At 39.5% G+C, this 19632-nt stretch overlaps 1 protein-coding gene across 1 annotated transcript in view; it reads right to left on the bottom strand.

Annotated features, from left to right (window-relative positions):
- Positions 1 to 19632, bottom strand: part of BCL6B (BCL6B transcription repressor) — a 58615-nt gene that overhangs the window by 38654 nt on the left and 329 nt on the right. The gene's annotated exons all lie outside the window — the stretch shown is intronic.

Raw genomic sequence — 19632 nt, forward strand, 5'->3', positions numbered from 1 at the left:
GCCTAAACAAGCTTGAAGCTTGCCACAATAAAACTGCAAAATGGGTCACTGGAGCAACATATTGCAGCCACCACTGCACCTCCCTTAGGGAACTTGACTGGCTTGAACTCCCCCAACTTCTTCACCTGAATCAACACCTGAATCAACTCTCACTTGCTCACAAACTAGTAAACCATCCTCAAAATCCCAGCCCTCCAAAACCTCCTCAAACCCTACAGCTCAGCTAGACCTCTACATTCCAGCAGCAAAATCTACTTCTTATCAAGACCAAACACTCTGAAGGCGATGCACTATTCTCCTGCACCATATCCAAACTTTGGAACAATCGCCCCCTATAACCACGCTACCTTTTAGCTGTCAATTAAAGACCGCACTTAAATCTTACCTAAGCATGCACCAGACAACTCTTACCTACTTTTCTTCAGGTCAGTGAGGTTTGACCACCCATTAACTACGATCAATCACTTCATATTTATAATGGATTCTGTTCTTTTACTTGTCTATTATTTCTGCCCCTGATAAGCACACTATAGTCACTTGCAGTTTAAAGAGAGGAGACTATTGAGTGACCATTCACAGCCATGTTATTAGGGTTGCCTGTTCTAGTACATTTCTAATTGGTACTAGAATCTCCAAGGTTTTCTTTACACACAGCTCTGTACAAATGCGACAGTGTGGTAATCCTGATTGTGTTACAATATAGGATTTGATTTATATGTAGACTTTTGACTAAATGTTTGTTATTTGGAAGTCCATCCATCCACAACCACTCCCCCCCCCCCATTTCTGCACATGGGGTCGAGGCATCACTTCAACAGTGACAATCATCTAGAGCAAAGGTTTACACCTCCAGTTGCTAGCCCTGCCACAGTAGTACATACACCTATGGCCTTTGGAATGTAGGAGGAAACCAGAGCACCCACAAGAACACAGGGAGGACATGCAAACTACATACAGAAGGCACCTCAACCGAGAATCAAATCAGAGAACCTTTTGCTGTGAGGCGACATCGCTATCTGCTGCACTCACTGTATTTAGTGAAATTTAAACTTCAACATTTCATTTGCAAAGGTCTGAAAATTTTAAGCAGAAAGCATGAGTCTATGTTCCTAACCACAATCCCACAACCTTCTGTTAGATTCTATCAAATTCTGCTCTCACTGATCCTCATTTGCCCCAAGGGGGCAAGTTAACTCAGCAATTTCTCTTGGTTATCAATGCAAATAACTTAACAAGGACATTTTCATATTACTCTTTTGGAAATGTGTATATTTACATGTGGTGGTAGGATCTATGTAAACCAACCACGGCCCTACAGTATATCCCACTCAATACGATACTTATAAACACAAGCATCTTCTGCTTGGCTGTTAATTCTATCAGCTGCTACAGTCTCACAGTAGTAATACGCAGAATTATTCATCTTCTGACCACTAAATCTTAATTTGTGATTCTAAATGGAAAACTCTCACTTGAATGGGGCAAATTCCAGAACCAAACACAATTTTCTGCTGGGGAAAACAAGGTGTGCATTCTGCAATAACATAGTATTGACAGCAGATGGCAGGCTTGTACTGCATGTTTACCAGCAAGAAAGGCTGAACAATTTAAAAGTAGCTGTTGAAGTTTGTCAGGCAGAAGGTAGGTTTCTTGCACATGAATAGGGGGAAAAAATCTGCAGACATGATCAGGCAGACACATATAATTTATTGCTTTAACTAGATACATCTGGGAAATGGAAGATATGATTCTACTGACTGGAAGGCAATAAAGCATTAGAACACTGACCAACACAGGAGAGGTTTCAGATTACATAAACCTGTCTAGACAAGCACAATAACGTGGAAGAAAAAGCTCGAAGCTGGAAGGCTTAAAGTCCATATGGGGAGGGAGACAATGTAGTGAAATAGTTACTGTACAAAGCTAGCAACCACTCACCCGGTCACATATGCACAAAAAGGCAGGGCATTTATTTAAAGAGGGAATCAATGTACTTTTAGAAAATAAAACTGGAACTTCAATATAGGCTTGCCACAGTGCAATCCCTTCCCAAAATATGAACTTTCAAAGAAGAGACTGCACTATCCATTACAGACCCACAACTGCATAGCTTTTTAAATTTTTACCATACTGCCTTAAAGCATTTCAGACAAAGGGTCATATGCTTGCAGTAAGAACGTAAATTCCATTAAAGTAAGAACGTTTGCTATTTTTTCTCGTCACTCCTGTTCCACGTGAGAACTGCCCTGTAAGAACAAAAAAAAAATGGTACACACAACTGAGGCATTTGTAAACTGGCAAGAAAGAAAGTCTTCAGAAAACATGGCCATATACTCTGGGAAAACACAAGTGGGTGTACAGACACTCAAATGGTGTTTATTCTCAGTTTGCAGCTTTACACAGTACTTTTTAACATGATCACACTGTACAATAAATGTAAGAGCAACTTTAAAGCAACATATCCTGTACAGACATAACCCTACTCTCTCAGTGCTTACTTTCTAGTCTGCTTTTCAGTATCTGATTGGGGGGGTGGGGGGGGGTTAGGAGTGCTTCTAGCAGTGATGCTCTGAACTGTGATTGGCAGAACCCCTTTGTTTTATTACTGCTTGGCTGGAGAATCCAGAAAGATTAAAACAGGCTGAAACAGGACTACATCATACAGCCTGCAACATGAAAAGTGAAATAGCAATTTGTTAATTCACGTAGAAACAGTGGACACACTAAACAAAGCCATTTCTGCCTCATGTAATTCTTGAGCCTATATGCAGCCCTCCCCTAATCAGAGGCTGTAAAATTTACATATTTTAAATATAGTGTTGCTGAGCCCAGGTCATAGGTGCTAACAGAACTGCGAACCTGGGAGGTGGGCTAAATAACAGTTAACTGCCTCTTTTTACCTTTTCAGGAAAGTATGTAAGCTTGATCTACAATTGTGTGTGTAAATACAAAGCAAACAGAAATGAAAAAGGAATGTTAATTCAACTGTTGGTCACTTTATCTGTTGCATCCATTTTGTAAGTACTGGTCTTACTTCATTTGTATTTTCCTGGCTGTGGCTAAAGTGAATCCTTTGTGGATCGATCCATATCCACATTTTGTTTGAGTCTTTCGGCTTTTCCCGGTTAGGGGTTGCCACAGTGGAACTCCAGTCCGCTAATGATCGGTAGTGGATTTTTACGTACCGGGTTACCAGCCCTGATGCACAACCTTCAACGAAGGCACGCCCCATTCACGTATGCCTCCACACAGAAGACGCTCTAGCTGAGAATCGAATGGGACAACTTCTTGCTATGAGGCAAGAACACTACCACATCACCACAATCCATACCCACATTAATAAACCGAAAAAAAACACATGTATGAGTGCAGGGGATGCAAAACATACAATATGTGGAACAGTGCTTTCACCACACAAATCAGGGTGTGTAGATTCCCTATTCTACGCCACAGACAGACGTGTACATTTGCCTAGGGTACAAGACTATAGCCCAAGTTGTTGAAGGATTTAAAACCTACTTCAGAGCTTTTCGCAGGAGTAGCCCACAGAGTTTAACTCTCAGAAATTCATCTAATCTTCCAGTAATTACCATATTTAATTACTATACAAACTTAATTTTCTCCCCTTTCTTCTTTCACCAGCTGCTGAAAACTAGGCATCAGGTAGCTAGATATAAAACAGCACTTTGTGAAAGGCACTGCAGAAGACCAAATATTTTGCACTGCTTAGTTCTCAACCTCTTTTCTTTCCTCAAAAGAGAATCGAAGCAGAGCCACAAATAAATTAAGGACATTTTTTGAGGGAAAACAACTAATGGAGTTGTGTTAATGTGTTCTTCCTGAAGGAAATTTTAAGGTAATATGGAATTACGTAGTATTAACAGTCATTTTTAACAAATCCTGTGAGGGGAACAGGCATATAAACTGGGATGCTTCTCAAAATTAATCTATTAATATATACTGCATTGTACTTCTAATACTGCTGTTTTTGTTTGTTTGTTCTACTGTTTCTTGAAATCAAGAATATGCCCTACACCATCACTATATGCCAAAAGACAAACTTCCCAAGTTTGAGAACTAAAAGGAACAAAAGGTGATTCAAAGGACCACAACTGTCTCAAGAGTTTACTGAACCATATAAAGAACTGTGTAGAGCCACGTGTACTCTGTGCTCAGTGTGCACAAAGATGCATACAAATGTGTGTCTATATAAGACATACAGACCAGCAAATGCTAATTTCGAGGGTAACCAAGGAACAGCAGTTTAATTCAATAAGATGTCAAAAGAAATCAAATTTGAATCAAAATACAAGAGTTCAGTGCTTCAGCAGATTAAGCCATACCTTACAGTTCAAGCTACAAACTTTAATGTCCCCTTCCAGAGTGTCAACGCTCCCCCAGAGCTTGTTAATGACTCCCCCTGCTTCAGGTCTGATGGGGAAGGACATTTGTCCACTCAGGTATGTAAGAGACAGCTTTAACAAACTGTCAGACACGAGATCAGACATAGTCACTGCTACCACCACCTTTCATCATCTAAATTCAAGCAAACATACAAAGCAGTAATATTAATACTGTAGGGTTAGAGCAGTAAACTGCTTTATGATGTTTAGAATTAATGACTTTTTGTGCAGTTACAATGTTAAGGGAGAGAACTTGCAAAAAAATCTTATCTGCTGCCCAGAGATGACAATGATAAAAAGGCAGCACACTCCTGCCACACAGAAAGGAAAGGAGGCACACAGAGCATGTGTGTATGATGACAAACGGCAAACATTAGATGGGAATTCATCAACAGGCTGTGGGGACTTGCATCTGGCATCCCTACTACTCAGCAGGCAAAGAGACGCTCCATGTAGTACACAGGGACATTGTCACTGACCATACCTGCTGTCAATCTTGTTCAATGAAGATCCTTTGCCTGTCTTTACGTATCCTGGCTGCAACACTCCAGTGCCTCACCAGACTATGGAGGGACACAGGCATATGCAGCATTAAGGTTACGTCAAAATATTGGATTGCGTACTAGAAGCTAGTGCTTCAGGACAGTCACTGATAAATCCTTACTGTCCACAAAACGTTGGCAAATTATGGAAAGGTTTGCAATGTGTGTCTGTATGAGAAACAAGACCCACACACAAACTTCTGACTCCAACTTCATCAGAGCAGACAAAGAAAACTGAATGCCATATAAAAGCATTCCACTAAGGTGCACAATTGTATTTACTAATTATATACATATTCTATATTGTATTTAAAAACACAATACAGAATTTACAGATTTAGAAAGAAAATTATACACAAATAATCTGACTGCAGAATTAAGGTACCCAAAATCTCCTACTTCGTGAACTTTATACAACTGTCAAAATGCTTCTCCTACAACTAATGTGTTGGTACACAAGCACTTTTACACACCAATTTGTACCCGTCCAACTTCAAGACCTGCCTTTACGAGCTCTAAAGACAAGCAATTCAGAATGTGACCAATTTGTCAATCTTGCCAACTGTCACTTCCTCTTGACACAGAGGCACGATAAGTTTTTTTTGCTTTCTAAACAGCATCTTTCTATGTATGGACAAAAAAAAGACACAGGAAGCTCTGGTTGTGAAAGTAGTACAACTGAAAGGAGGACTTTTCTGTCCTCCACTCACTCAAATTATGAACACTTGTGATGATCACTAGGCAAGTTCCAAAATACCCCCCCCCCCCTTTTTTTTTTTAATTAGGGACGCTTCAGTGGTTGAATTGCTTTTGGCTGCATTCATGCATCAGTACCACTGTGACCTCACTCAAGAGAAGCAGCGGTAGCTTTAGCATGGCCACTACACCAGTAACTTATTATGGCAAAAGGGCCTGACAAGTGGGTAGGTGCATACACAAGTAAAATGTATGCCACTTCTCAAGGAAGCCACTGGGTTAAAACAGTTTTGTCAAACTGTTTATTAAAAAAATACAACTTACAAACCAGCACAGCAAATGTTCTCCAAATTGTATTGTGTAAAAGGCAGACTGTTCTCTGTATCACACAGCTAGCTCGATACAGCAGTAATTCCACCAATTTAACGGATTCCCCTCAGAGTTCATCAATCCGAAGGCATGAGTGGACTCATGAGATTTATGTCAAGGCCATACTGGAACCAGCTTTTAAAGTAGCAACACACTTTCCTAGCCTACTAATAAAACAGATTAGATTAACAATCTTGAATTGTTGTTGGTGAAAGTTAAGAAAATCAAGTTGCATCAAAACTAAAAACATGGATCCCAACAATTTTCCTGCCTATCTTCTTGCAGATATCAAGTACCACATATCCCACCCCCTTGGAAATCTTTTTAATCATAGTCTTCCAACAGGTTATGTACCCAAAGCTTGGAGAACAGCCATATACTGTCGCGCTGCAAGGAAAACCCTGCAACAGATCCCCAGTAACTACAAGTCTTTCAGTCTTACTAGTATTAACTGTAATGCCACGGAATTCATTAATTAAAATTACAGATCACATAAAAGCCTTCAACTCATACACAATTTGCATATGTTAGTGGTAACTAGCAGACAGAAAACTTTTTTTTTTGGGGGGGGGGGGGGTAAAAACATCTCATAAGGGGTGAGCAAATCTTTATTGCCAGCCAACACAGAAGCAAATGATGTGAGCATACCAAAGACTGACAGAAGCCACAGAAATACGTAGGTTAAACAAGATTATTCTGGTTACCCTTTTGGGGGAAATCACAGACAACAATGTGAAGAAAAACACAATTGTATTTTAAGACATTATAAAAACTTATAATTAAGGAGGGGGGCTGGGATTGCAAGTATAGGTTGCCACATACATTTATATTTTATTTTATTTATTTATTTTACATTTGTTTACCGGGCTAGTCCAACTGGATACATGTCCATTTTCAGTGGAGGCCCGGGGAGAAAAGCTCCTCTACATTCTACTAAAACAAGTTGAAGAGAACTCTAAATGCAGAAAAATACAAAATTATACAATACTTTAGAAACATACAATAGACCTGCTGCAAGATATAATTGCATTAGAGCACAATATAAGGCTTAGCAGGGAACAGTAATTCAACTAAACAGCTAGGATACTCTATTTAGCAATAAAATGAGTTTTAAAAAAGAAAAAAAAATATATAGATATATTTCTGTTAAAGAAAGAGTCACGGGGACAGTTATGAAGAGGAAAATGTAGTGGGCAGGATTTGAGAGAAAGAAGTAAGGGGAAGAAAGAAGTAGATGTCAAGAAGGAAAAAAGATTAATCAGGGTTGTTACAAGAGCATAGCCAGTGATTGGAAAGGAAAAGTTTTAGTTTAGCTTTAAATAGTGGGAGTGAAGTTATGGTAGTGAGGTCTTGAGGTAGTTGGTTCCATATTTTGCCAACAGAGTTGGAGAGTATGGAGTCGCCTGCTAAGTTATTTGATAGGGAAGTTTGAATAAGTATCTTGTTTGAAGAGCGTAGGTTCTTCAGATTTCTATAGGGTTGTAGGTGAGAGGCGAGCATAGGAGTGTTGTCTGGGTGATAAAGGGCTTTATGGGCAACAGCAAGTTGGTAAGATTGTATTTGGTAGGGTAATTCTAGCCATCCTAGTTTTTTGAGATTAAGACAATGATGAGTCCTATAAGGAGAATCTGTAGCAAACCTAGCAATGTTGTTGTATGATGAAGCTAGTTTGTTGAGGTTATACTTAGAAAGGTTAGTGTAAATGGGAGAAGCATATAGTAGGGTAGAGATTAAGTGGGTTCTAGCTATGGTAGTTTTAGCTTTGGGAGTTAGGAAAGTTTTGATTCTATAGAGAGAACCAAGTTTTCTGTTGGTAGCTTTTATTGTAGAGTTGATATGAGTGTCAAATTTTAGTTGATTGTCAATAGTAATACCCAAGAGTTTAGTGGTTTGGTCTGGCGAAATGAGGGTACCATCATTGGATGTAAGTGTGAAGGTAATAGAAGGGGACATATGAGTAGGTGCAAAGAGCAGGAGTTTGGTTTTCTTGGGGTTGAGGAGGAGACAATGATTAGAGAACCATTGCTCTATTGTTGTGAAGGTATTTTGTGTGAGAGTGTGCAGCTCTGTCTGTGTTGGGGCTGAGGAGATTATGGTCGTGTCATCTGCATATTGAATGCAAGTTGATTGAGGAGTGGCTAGATGAAGGTCATTTATAAAAATGGAGAATAGTAGAGGACCTAAGATAGAGCCCTGAGGGACCCCTATAGAGGTTGGGAGGAGATCAGAGAGATGGTTATCCCAGAGTACTGCCTGTTTACGGTTATCCAGATAGGATACGAACCAGCTTAAGGCAGGACTGTCTAGAGAGAGGGATTTTAAACGATGGAGGAGAAGTTCATGGTTGACCATATCAAAGGCTTTTGATAGGTCTACGAAGAAAGCTGAGGAAGAGGTGTTATTGTTTCGGTTTTTGTTAATAGAGTCAGTAAAGGATAGTAGGGCTGTGGTAGTACTATGAAATGGTCGAAACCCATGTTGACAGTTAGCTAGGAGATTGTGGCTTAGTAGGTGATTAAGTAATTGTTTGTGGATACATTTCTCCATTATTTTTGCGAGAGGAGATAGTAGCGCTATGGGGCGGAAGTTGGAATACTCAGTAGAGTCGCCTCCTTTGAATAGAGGGATAATATGAGAGATTTTCCACAGTGATGGAATAGTACTTTATTTTATGGTTCTGTTGATCAGTATGGAGATGGGGTAGGCTACAGCTTTAGCACCTACTTGGAGGTATTCTGCTGGTAATTTGTCAGCTGAGGGATAAGAGGGCTTTAGTTTTTGAAGCAAGGACAATATATAAGAGGTTGGTATAGGTTTTAGTTGAAATGGAGGGGGAGGGGAGTTTAGGGTTTGTAGTTTGGAGGTATCAGGGCATTGTTGTTTGGCTAGTTTTAATATGGCTGAAGTAAAGAAGGTATTAAACGCATTAGCTGTTTGCAGTGGGTATTCAGGGTTAGAGCCTAGTGGATTTGGTGTGGCAACTTTGCCTGGGGATAACAGCATGTTAATAGAGGACCAAAATTTATGTGGTTGGTTAAGGGATGAATGTTGGAGCTGTATATAAAAGGTTTTTTTATCTTGTAGAATGGCTTTTTTAGTCACATTTCTTTGTTGTCTAAAAGTAAGGTGATCAGTTATGTTTTTTGTTGTTCGCCATTTAGCCCAAGCTTTGTTCCTGCTAAGGATTAGTTTTTTGGTTTCTTTTGAGAGCCATTGGGCTGTTTTGGGTTTCATACGTATAGAACGCATTGGGGCATGATGTTCTAGGATGTCTAGAAAAGTATTATTAAAGTAAGTAACAGCTTCATCTATAGGGAGAGATTTTAGGGGCGCCCAATTAACTTGCATAAGTTCGTTATGAAACAGATCGGGGTCAAAGGATTTTTTGTTGCGACCTGTTCTAACTTGGATAGGGATAGCAACATTTGTTTTATGCCTGATCATATATGTTAAGGAGTGGTCACTGAGGTCATCTGGGAGAGTTCCTGTTGTATATTTTTGTTGTGGACTATTTGTTAATATCCAGTCAAGTATGGTTTTTTTATTATTAAGTTTGTTTATTCTTGTATATACATAGACTTCACACTGAAATGTGGGGACTCTAAATGAAATGCCGAGTGGCGACAAACCGAAAAAAGACCAAAAACACAGAAGAGCAAATCTCGAAAAATCACATTTCTCCTTTAGCCCCACTTACCCCTTAGACTTATGTATACACACCAACTCCAAGATCTCTATACCTCGGAGAAAAGGGAATATTCCCAGAAGAAGAATTTTGAACATAGTACATACGCAAGTCTGTTCGTTACCGTACATATAAACTACTACTGGAACACCCCCCCCCCAGACAGTAAAATAATGCTATGAAACCTCCCAGAGTTAAAAGATGTAAATTTAAATGGTAATGAATGTAGTTGCCAAATCTGCAAATCTACAAACACATATACATTATATAAAAGCACTACATCAGCAAATCTTTTATGAATAGCAGAACTTCTGTAAAATGTTTAGTAGTAATACTGTTTATTAATTCCAGTACATACTAATTAACTATGAATCTACAATATTTGTGAGACACAAATGACATTCAAAGCAAAAAATCAGGGTCAGCAACAACTTCAATATCAAAAAAGATGGCCCACTAAATCAGCACTATACAACTCAAACCAATTTTTAAGCATGCCAGCAAGAGTAAAATATTCATCCACTTAATGCAAGTAAAGCAGTGTACAGTCAGTGGCTCATTCTGTAGTAAACCTGCCTTTGCAGCTGGAAGATCACAAGGCTGTGGGTTTTATTCTCACCTTTGTGATTAGATTCATCTTCCGTTACTGACAATGTAGTGTAGCAAATGAGACATGAAGGATAAAGGAATTTCCCTGGTACCCTGACTTAAATTCTCCCATAGTCAATAGAAATACCACCTCCGGTCTCCCATGGAAACAGGCCACTAGCCTAGTGGGACGAACCCTTTCAACAAAGAATGAATAAACTTGCATAGGATTATCAGTCAGTTGCAGGAAATCAGACACACAGTATGCACATTAACATGCAATTCTTAAGAAAGAATAATTTGCCTATGCCATGTTATTGGAAGTGGTGGTGTGGGGTCAATTACAGCACTTAGCAAAACCCATATTCAGACTCAAAAAGAAAATTACCCCATCAACAAATCAAACTAGAGAACCAAATACTTATAACAAGTAATACTAACCATCAGACAGAACATGTCAATATTAACTTAACCTGAAAAAAAACATTTATAAAACAAACTTTTTTCAGGTATATAGTTTAAATTGCCATTAGGTTCATATCTTGTTGTATAACGCATGCAAGTCATTCCTGTCCTGAATATTTTTTGCAGGACTTGCAAGCACTAGAATTTATAAAATGTCCAAAACCAGTCTCTACGATAGTAAATGCAATCAATGATCTCTTACTGATGCACAATTCTCTTTCAAGACTATGCATGTTTTTGCACATATCAAAAAAACGCATATCGTGAGTGTTATGATTACAAAAACCAGCACTGACTGAGGTATGTCCAGTATATGTGTGCATTAATCAGATGTAAAGTCAGGAGTTAAGACCAAGTAGGAATATTGGGAAATGATGAAGGTAGCAGCAAAAAAAGATCAGCTGTAACACTTTAGGTTAAAATTAGACAAGAAAACGTATGGGTCAACAGGCTAAGGCAGAAGATAAATTACCTACAAGCATTTCTGTAAGAAACCTTATCCTAATATTAATGATTAGTCACAAAGGATTAAAAGAAGCAATATTTTTAATGAAAAAGTGTACATGGAATTTGTCTTCTGGCATATGTCAGAAGTCTTAAAAGAAACAACATCCCTTTATACTTTAATTACAAATACAAACAGATGCCCCCCCCCCCCCCCCACAACAAAAAATAATGCTGTTAGGTTTTTGCCATGGTGGGTTAACACATGATGGTACTCTTAGTTGTGTGCTTAGCCTGGCAGAGGAATCCAGATCTGTTTACATCACTAAATGACATACTGGAACTAGTCGGCCAACATCCAAGGTTAAATGTAATCACTGGGGCTATAGTCTCTGTTAACAGTGTCTGCAAGGTCACTTTCAAGCCTTATCTCCAGTGAGCTACACATTAGGCTATGCAGTCACCTTTAGCCAGTCCTCACCCTCCCTTAAAGCAACAAATATCCCCTCCCACAAAGGTTGTCTGTCATATGCTGGCAGTATTACAGCTGTTAAACAAGCCTCTCTCAAATTCAGAGCTGCTTTACTGCATTTCACGTCTTAGCCGGACCCCAGTGAGGAATGCACTAAAATTCTTAAACATGATCCAAGGTTATCCCTAAAAGCAAAGTCAAGTCAAACACAGAAGGTATGCAAGTTACAATTAGTTTGCATTCTTCAGTAAAGTCTATTTCTCCTGTTACTTTTTGCATCCCTACGTTCGGAACATGTAGATTAAAGTTGTTGCTGTTGATAATTGACACGGCTAACAGGAGATAGAGAGATAGATAGAGAGAGAGAGATAGAGAGAGATAGATAGAGAGAGAGATAGAGAGAGATAGATAGAGAGAGAGAGAGACACACACACACACACACACACACACACAGACACACACACGACATTCTGTGCTCAGCTCCTAAGTAGTGGCACACCTGTTAAGGGAAGATCACGTTACTTCCCAAGGGAAGCTGAAAAAGTACAAATAATATTTAGCAAGCTTTACATAACACTAGTTCTGACAACAGACTTTCAAAGAGAGGTGGTCTTCCCCTCCTCCCCATACTCTGGGGTTGACCCCTTGGAAAAAATCCAGGCAGGTGAACGAGCAGACAAGTAGGTCACTACAATGAGATCAGGAACTAAAAATATATATATCATACTGAAAAAGCTACTCAGCCTTTTTACACCAGGTGTGATTGATCAATAAGGATTCTGAAGCTCTATTTGGATCAGCTTGTTTGACCAGACCTTGAGTGGATTTTTTTATTTTGATTTTTGTACTCAAGAGTTGTCCATAACAAACATTGGTTTCAACACAAAGGATGGTCATAAGGATACAAAAACTATGCGGCCATAGAACGATATATTTCATACGTTTATTATCAGACATGAAGCTTTTACATATTACACATTTTGGTAAGAACCGGTGCTGTCAAGTTCACAGGTGTGTACTAGGCTTAATGGCCCTGGAGCCTTTACAAGCGTAGCCCATAGGATTACCCTGGTATCGTGCCACCCGACCTTAGTTCCCAGTGCCTCTGTCGAGTAGAGCCACTGGTGTGATCCTGGGGTGAATTTTTCTATTTCCCATCCACTTATCAAGATCTCTCTTGAAGAGGGCCAGTGAGGCGCTCTGCTTGACATGTTGATAACTGCCTGGTGATAAACTGAGCAAGACAGTGGCTGGACAAAGAGGAAAACTCAAACATGGAGCAGGTGTGCCCTAGGAATGCTTAGCAAATGCTTCTAAGTAGCACAAGTTCCACCGCTACCTCTGAAAATACCTAATAAAGCTGTGAGGGATGGAACATGCACTGCTAAGGTCCAAGGTCCAGTTGGATTGCAACAGTGTAACTGGCAGCCTATGCCAAAAAACTTGTCACAATGGGACCTGCTGGTGGACATCACTGGGAAAGAACATTTCTGTACAAAACTAGCAGTGGGCTCTCTGGAATGGAGAGATAAGTAGTGACAGACCAGGAAAGCAACAGCTAAAATAATGGGAAAAGCAAAGACTCATCGTGTAGAGATTATGGAGAACAACTTTTGAATGGTCTCAGCAGGTTGCTGGCAAACCATCTAGCAACTCCAGAAGGAGAGGCAAGGTACCACAAAAGATGAAATAAAGGCCACTGAGGTTAGACAAAAAACGATATCATGCCATCAAACGTAAAGACATGACTAATGCCTTGTATAAACATTCTATTGATTGTGTTGTATATAAAAAATTCCTATTCACGATTTTAGAAGTGTGTTCCTTTGATCCTAGGGGAGGTGACCTTAAGAATTATTTGGAACAAAGGGAAGCAAACTGGCAAATAAAGTTAAAATCCGACAGGCCACCGGGGTTAAATGAATGTATCAACGTAAAATGTTTTTTAAAACACCGTAAGTTACAAGTTACTGATAAAAAGAAACTAGTTTCTTTCTTTTTTTAAACAATTTTGTTTTTAGTAATTGGTTCAACTCGTTTTTATTGGTTTAATTAGCATTTATCAATTAAGTAATTATTGTATTTAAATGAGATTTGAGCATGTGTTTTTTCATTCTGAAGAAGTTTTTTTACGAAAGCGGTCAAATAAAAATTCGTTGTACGCTATTTGGTTTGGAACTATCGTTTTTTGTCTAACCTCAGTGGCCTTTATTTCATTTTATTGGTACCACAAAAGATGTTCTCAGCTGCACCTGTAATTAGCATCACTTAGGAAACAGTTGTGGATGTTCTAAGGATGGGAATATACTGGAGTTATCATCAGGAAACCTTTGTGAACTCTGCTGACATACCCTCATCCGATAAAGCAGTGCAAACAGGGCTGCAGTCATTTTTGTTGAGGAGGTCACTGTGGTGAACAATGATAGTGCTGAATGCTGTTGAAACTTCATCCGTTATGTGACCTTTTCAGCACCACTGGCAAACTGAGTCAGTTCAGTACTCCACATATTTAAAAGCAAGAATGTGACGTGCTCATACTGACACAATCCCACCCCACCCCCACTGTCTATTTCTTCCCATTACACAGTCAGAGTCCTAGAAGATTAAATTATTTTGCTCTCCCTTATGCCAAATCTTACATGCCTTTACTTAGCAGCAGTTCTGTAATATGATATTCTAACTTTGAGACTCTTGGGTTCTGGGTCTGAAACCTTCTTCCAGAGGCAATTCCTTGGTTGAGTTCTGTCCCTTTTTCAACATTATTCAACAAGCAATTTTTCACTACACACACTTAGTAGTGCAGGAGAAAAGAAAGGCCCAACCAGACACTGTCTGCTCTAAACGTTATGTCACAACAACCCAAAGCAGCTTAGGGGCAGATATTACTTCCACAGAACAAACTACAAAACGACCCAAGGTTCTGCCACAAGACATTTGTAGCTAGCTTACTGCAACAAGGCAAACCAAAGGACACAGTATATGCAGAAACTGATAGATATCCTTAACTTATGCAGTCATTACAGGAAAATGTGCCATCTCTCAACCATGCCTTATAAAAACCAACACAAGCTTACTCTCTTATGTTAATATTCTTTTTTCAACATGTTCAGAAAAAGATATAAAAACTGCAGACAGTGTTCAAGCTAGAGGTACTTAGCCTAACAGTTGTCATAACAACTGTTTAAAAAAAAAAGTCATGCCAACCACCCACATGGCACCTGCACCCTTAAAAATAAAGTCAACATCTGCACAAAGCACTGTTTTAATACACAGTACTCACAACAGGAGAGAAATGTAATCCCAAAGTGCAATACTTATTACAGCAAAATTACTCGTATTACAGAACTACCTTCATTTACTCATGCTAAGAAAAAAGTCAAATCTCTTCTCAGCAAAACTAATAACATGATGCAATGTATTTAGACAAGGGATGCCCAATCCATTTTCAGTCCAACATTAAATCTAAATTTAGACAAGAAACTACAGCTGCAAAAAATACGCATTTAAAAATACTGACTGCAGCTGTCAAGTTTGGTATTGCCTCAAAGTCAAGTAATAAACATACTACCGAAACATTAATTTTGGATATCTGGATGGGAAGTGGCAATTCTGAAACTTCCCCGCATGACAAGGACCTTGGCCACACCCAGAAGCCACAAAGTTAACAGAAAACTGTGGGCCCAATTCCAAAAGACTTGGTCTCAATGTAAATGACCACTTCCAAAAGACCTAATGTCAGTGTAATCTGGCCCCCAGTGCAAGCCTCTTTATAGCTACGCCTTACACCAAAGTAAGGTCACTTACATTGACAACAGGGCTTTTTGGGATCAGGGCATGCTTGCACTACAAGCAACTCTTTTGGTATCTATCCCAGAAGAGAGTTGACAGAGTGCAGGTACTAGATATACTGAAAAACTAGGGCAGAAAGAGGCTTAAACTGGCACCAAAACTGCTTCTTTAAAAATTACACACACACACACCCCTTATATAATTATATACACTCTAATAGTCAAGTAAAAATAAACATATCCTGACCCCCTCACTGGACAAGGATAGCCTGACCTGAAAATGAAGCACATCAGCTCTGAACGATGGAGACAAGGATTCCACTCCCCACCCCCCATGGGAGGCATCCACTTGATATTACAATACACAAGTTAACCACCAGCAAATCACCACCCCCACCTGGGAAACACACCAAATGTTCTTGGCTTGACTCCACTTCTACACATGTGAAAACCACAACAGAAATCAATGCAGGTGGAGTTGCTTAAATTGTTTTTCCAATCACAAGACATCCTTTCAATAACAGGATCTCTTCGGGGGGGGGGGGGGGGGGGACTGGAAAAATAAAACGAAAACTACAGAATAATTGCCTGAACTACCAGGAGAAAATAAACACAATAGAAAAATCACTTTCTATAGGCTTTCTTGATTTTCTGGGTAATTTTTAAATCACATCAAGTAGAAAGAATCATTTCCCTGGCTCTACAACATATCAGAATATTACATTTTAGGAAAAGCTGATCTTGGGCTAGGTCAGCACTTACAAGATTGCAGCAATGGAAATTAATGAAAGTTACTACTTAAAAAGGTGTACAGGTTATGTGTCTGAGCTATAGAAAAAAATACAGCTTCTGTGATAAATGATCAATACCACTGTTACATATATCACCACACATCGCTTTTTTCCTAGAATTTAATAGTTTTATTCAATGTCGTATACATGGTCCCTCCCCCACCTCTCAGCAGATGCAACCCCTAGTTTTTGATCAAATGGGCATGTCACAGCCCTTCACCTAAAGCCATCAGTTTGACCATCTTTTATGCAAGCTCTTCTGAGGCAAGGAGATAGCCTATAAATGACTATGCTGGAGTTAGTATCTGGTTTAGTAGTGTTAAATCATCAACCCCCTACACTCACCAAAGCAGAATGAACACCACTGCTATTATGGGGACAGAGTAGACTGCTGTTAGCAGTGCACCACATGGCAGTCCCTGCCAAGCCAGGCATAACAGCTACTCCTTAGAAATGCAACTCCTGATCCCACCAGTGAAAGCCTGAGTCCTGTCAACAACAAAGACCAATTCTCCTGGGGAATCAGTGCTGCAGACATGTCAGGCATTCTTCACTAGTGGCAGACATTTAAAGCAAATAAATGCAACAGTTTTAGAGAGAAAATCTGCCAGGTAAATTTTATCTGTTTACATTTGTTGATCTGGACAGTCCAGCTTTGCTAAAAGTCATTTTCACTGGAGTCCAAGGGAGGCAAACTCCATAAATGAACAAGACAGTAAGTCAGTAAAAATTGCACACAAGTGGTACACCAAGCTACATCAGTACTGAAAAGCGCTGTTAAATGCAAAGTTAAAACTACATATAATGAGCAATTAACCTCATCTTGGAAGTGTGAAGTGATAACCTAAGCAGTCTGTGAAATCAAACACTTTTCTTCACCTCTGCACTACCTGTTAAGAGAGTAAAAAATAAAAATATATAAAATAGGTGAGAGCTTGATAATACAGAAAGTAAAATAACCATATGTGCATCTGTGAACATAAAATCATCTTCCTTCCACAACCACTGGGTGAATTTGAGGTCTGCTAATACAGAACTCTGCTCTGGAAATATTAGTAGGGCAAGTGTTGCACTCAACAACAACAAAAAAAAAAAAAAAACATTGAGGCCTATCTTACCATACCCACTTTAATGCACACTTGCCAAGAGAGATCTGACCCCTGCCCATAAACTACATATGATGTTTGAATTTTACGAGTCCTGACTGCTATTCGATTCTCAGCCAGAGGTAAAAGACAAACATTTCAAAAAGACAGTGAAGGCAATGCAGGAGTTTGTCATACAACCCAAGGGACAGTTCCCAAGTTCCCACCACTGTCACCTTAATCACTACATGACAAAGTAAACGATGCAATTACTTTTTTGGGGGTGAAATTCCAACATACCCACTGGAGTATGGCAATGGCCACAAACAAGGTAAAAAAATGTGCAACTATGCAAGAATGCATCTGTGCAAACATTCCTCTGTTTGCACTTCCTTGCAAAAAATGAAATTTAATAAGCAAGACACCCCCGCCCCAACCAAAAAAGATACAGACGTGGCAATGGAATAGTTTAAGTAATGGCTCTGCAACTCTAGATCAATCCACAAGCAAATCACTTCATATTCCATTAAGAAACACTAACTCTAGCTATTGGCAAGTTTTAGCAGCATGGGAAAAACGCAGCTACTAAGCTTATATAAAGGTACATAGAGCTACTACGCCCCTCCCCAAAGACGTACATTTGTGAATTTAGTACTTTAAAAAAAGAACTGTCACCCATCACCAAACTGACAATCCTAAAATGTACTTCCCTTTGGTGGGGCCTGCATAAAAAGTAGTATTTTCATTCCTGACATGTAAATTACCAGAGGAGGCGGGGACTTCCAGTAAATAGCAAAGAATGACTGCCAGATTGCTCAAGCTGTTTCTTGCCATTTACAAGAAGAGATAAACTATCTCCTTGCTTTACTACATGGTGTTAAACGCTGACAAAACCAAACCAAGTTAATACTAAAAACAGAAGAGTCCTTTAGGTGATCTTCCCACAAATGATAGTGAAACCTGGCATACAATTTCCCCAGCAGCTGTACAGGCTATTCTTGGTCAGGAAACAGTAGCATTTTTTTCACCACAGTTATTGCCCAACATCTCAGAGTACTAAATCGGCATTTCTAACATTGCAGGTCTGCAGCCCGACCAACTATTCATGTTCCCTCAGAATAACCCGTGTTGCGACAGCAAGACAGAGTTTAGAGGCAGGCTGCAATAACAAACCCTTGGCATGCACTGCCAGTGAAACACCCTCAATATGTAAACACGCAAACACATCTTCGAGTCAGAGATGGTTATAATAAAAAGCTCTGTCATGTCATCCAACTAGCTACAGTTACTTCCTACAACTTAAGTGACCCTGAAACCTGTTGTCGAAGTTATGTAGCAATCCGAACAGTACAAACTTTTGGATTCCAACTATTTGGGCACATGTGGAAAATGGACAACCCTATATGTGCGTAAAAAACACAAACAGGACAGCTACCACAAACACGGCACCTCAAAGTCGGCAAAGGAATACAATGACAGGTAGCAAAAGCTGGAAAAACAAAAACCTAAAATGGGTCGCAGACGTGAATTAGTGCAGTTTCTAAAGTGGAAAGTGGGCTACCCCCACAGCAGCAATTTACAACTACGTAACAACACTAGAGAGCATGGAAAGATGCATCATGCGTTTAGTATCACTCTCGGTTCAATGACCCCCCCAGTCCAGGCATATTCTACCAACACACTATGTAATTGTCACTCGTGACATACTCGAGTCACACTTACTCACACAACCCAACACAGGCTGCTGTCAAAACACTCATTCTCTCTTTTACGCAACTCATCACATCTACCTCTCCCTCCCACCAATACAAAAATAAATAACTTATAATACTATATACCAGTGTAACACATGAACAGCAATTGCCACCAAAACATTTAAAACTTATAAAGGTACACTTCTTCAAGCAACATCCACCTGTAAAACAATATTACAAGAACAGCTTAGCCAAATGTATTACATCATGAACTTTACTCTATAAAATATTAAACAACTTCGCATGCAAAATGAAAGTACACGAAATGCTCAGCCTAGTTATGCACTTTATTTAAACTTCTCAACAAATGGCACTCATTTTGAGTGATCTGGAAACACAACTGCAGTATCACGAAGTTGAGCAGCTGTGTGGCAGCCAGAGCAGACAGATGCTGCGGGTCCCAGGAAGTGAAATCGGCAGTGAAAGCCATAGCCACAACTGCTAAAAGTTAAAAAGTCTAGCCCAAGAAGGTACAGGCTTTTCTCATGGTTAACCCAGGGGGGCACAGATTCCCACGGTTTAAATCCATGACAACTCAGCCACATGTCCA

The sequence above is a fragment of the Protopterus annectens genome, chromosome 7.part0 (genome assembly GCF_019279795.1).
Source record: "Protopterus annectens isolate FY-2018-M chromosome 7.part0, PAN1.0, whole genome shotgun sequence".
Lineage (NCBI taxonomy): Eukaryota > Metazoa > Chordata > Ceratodontiformes > Protopteridae > Protopterus > Protopterus annectens.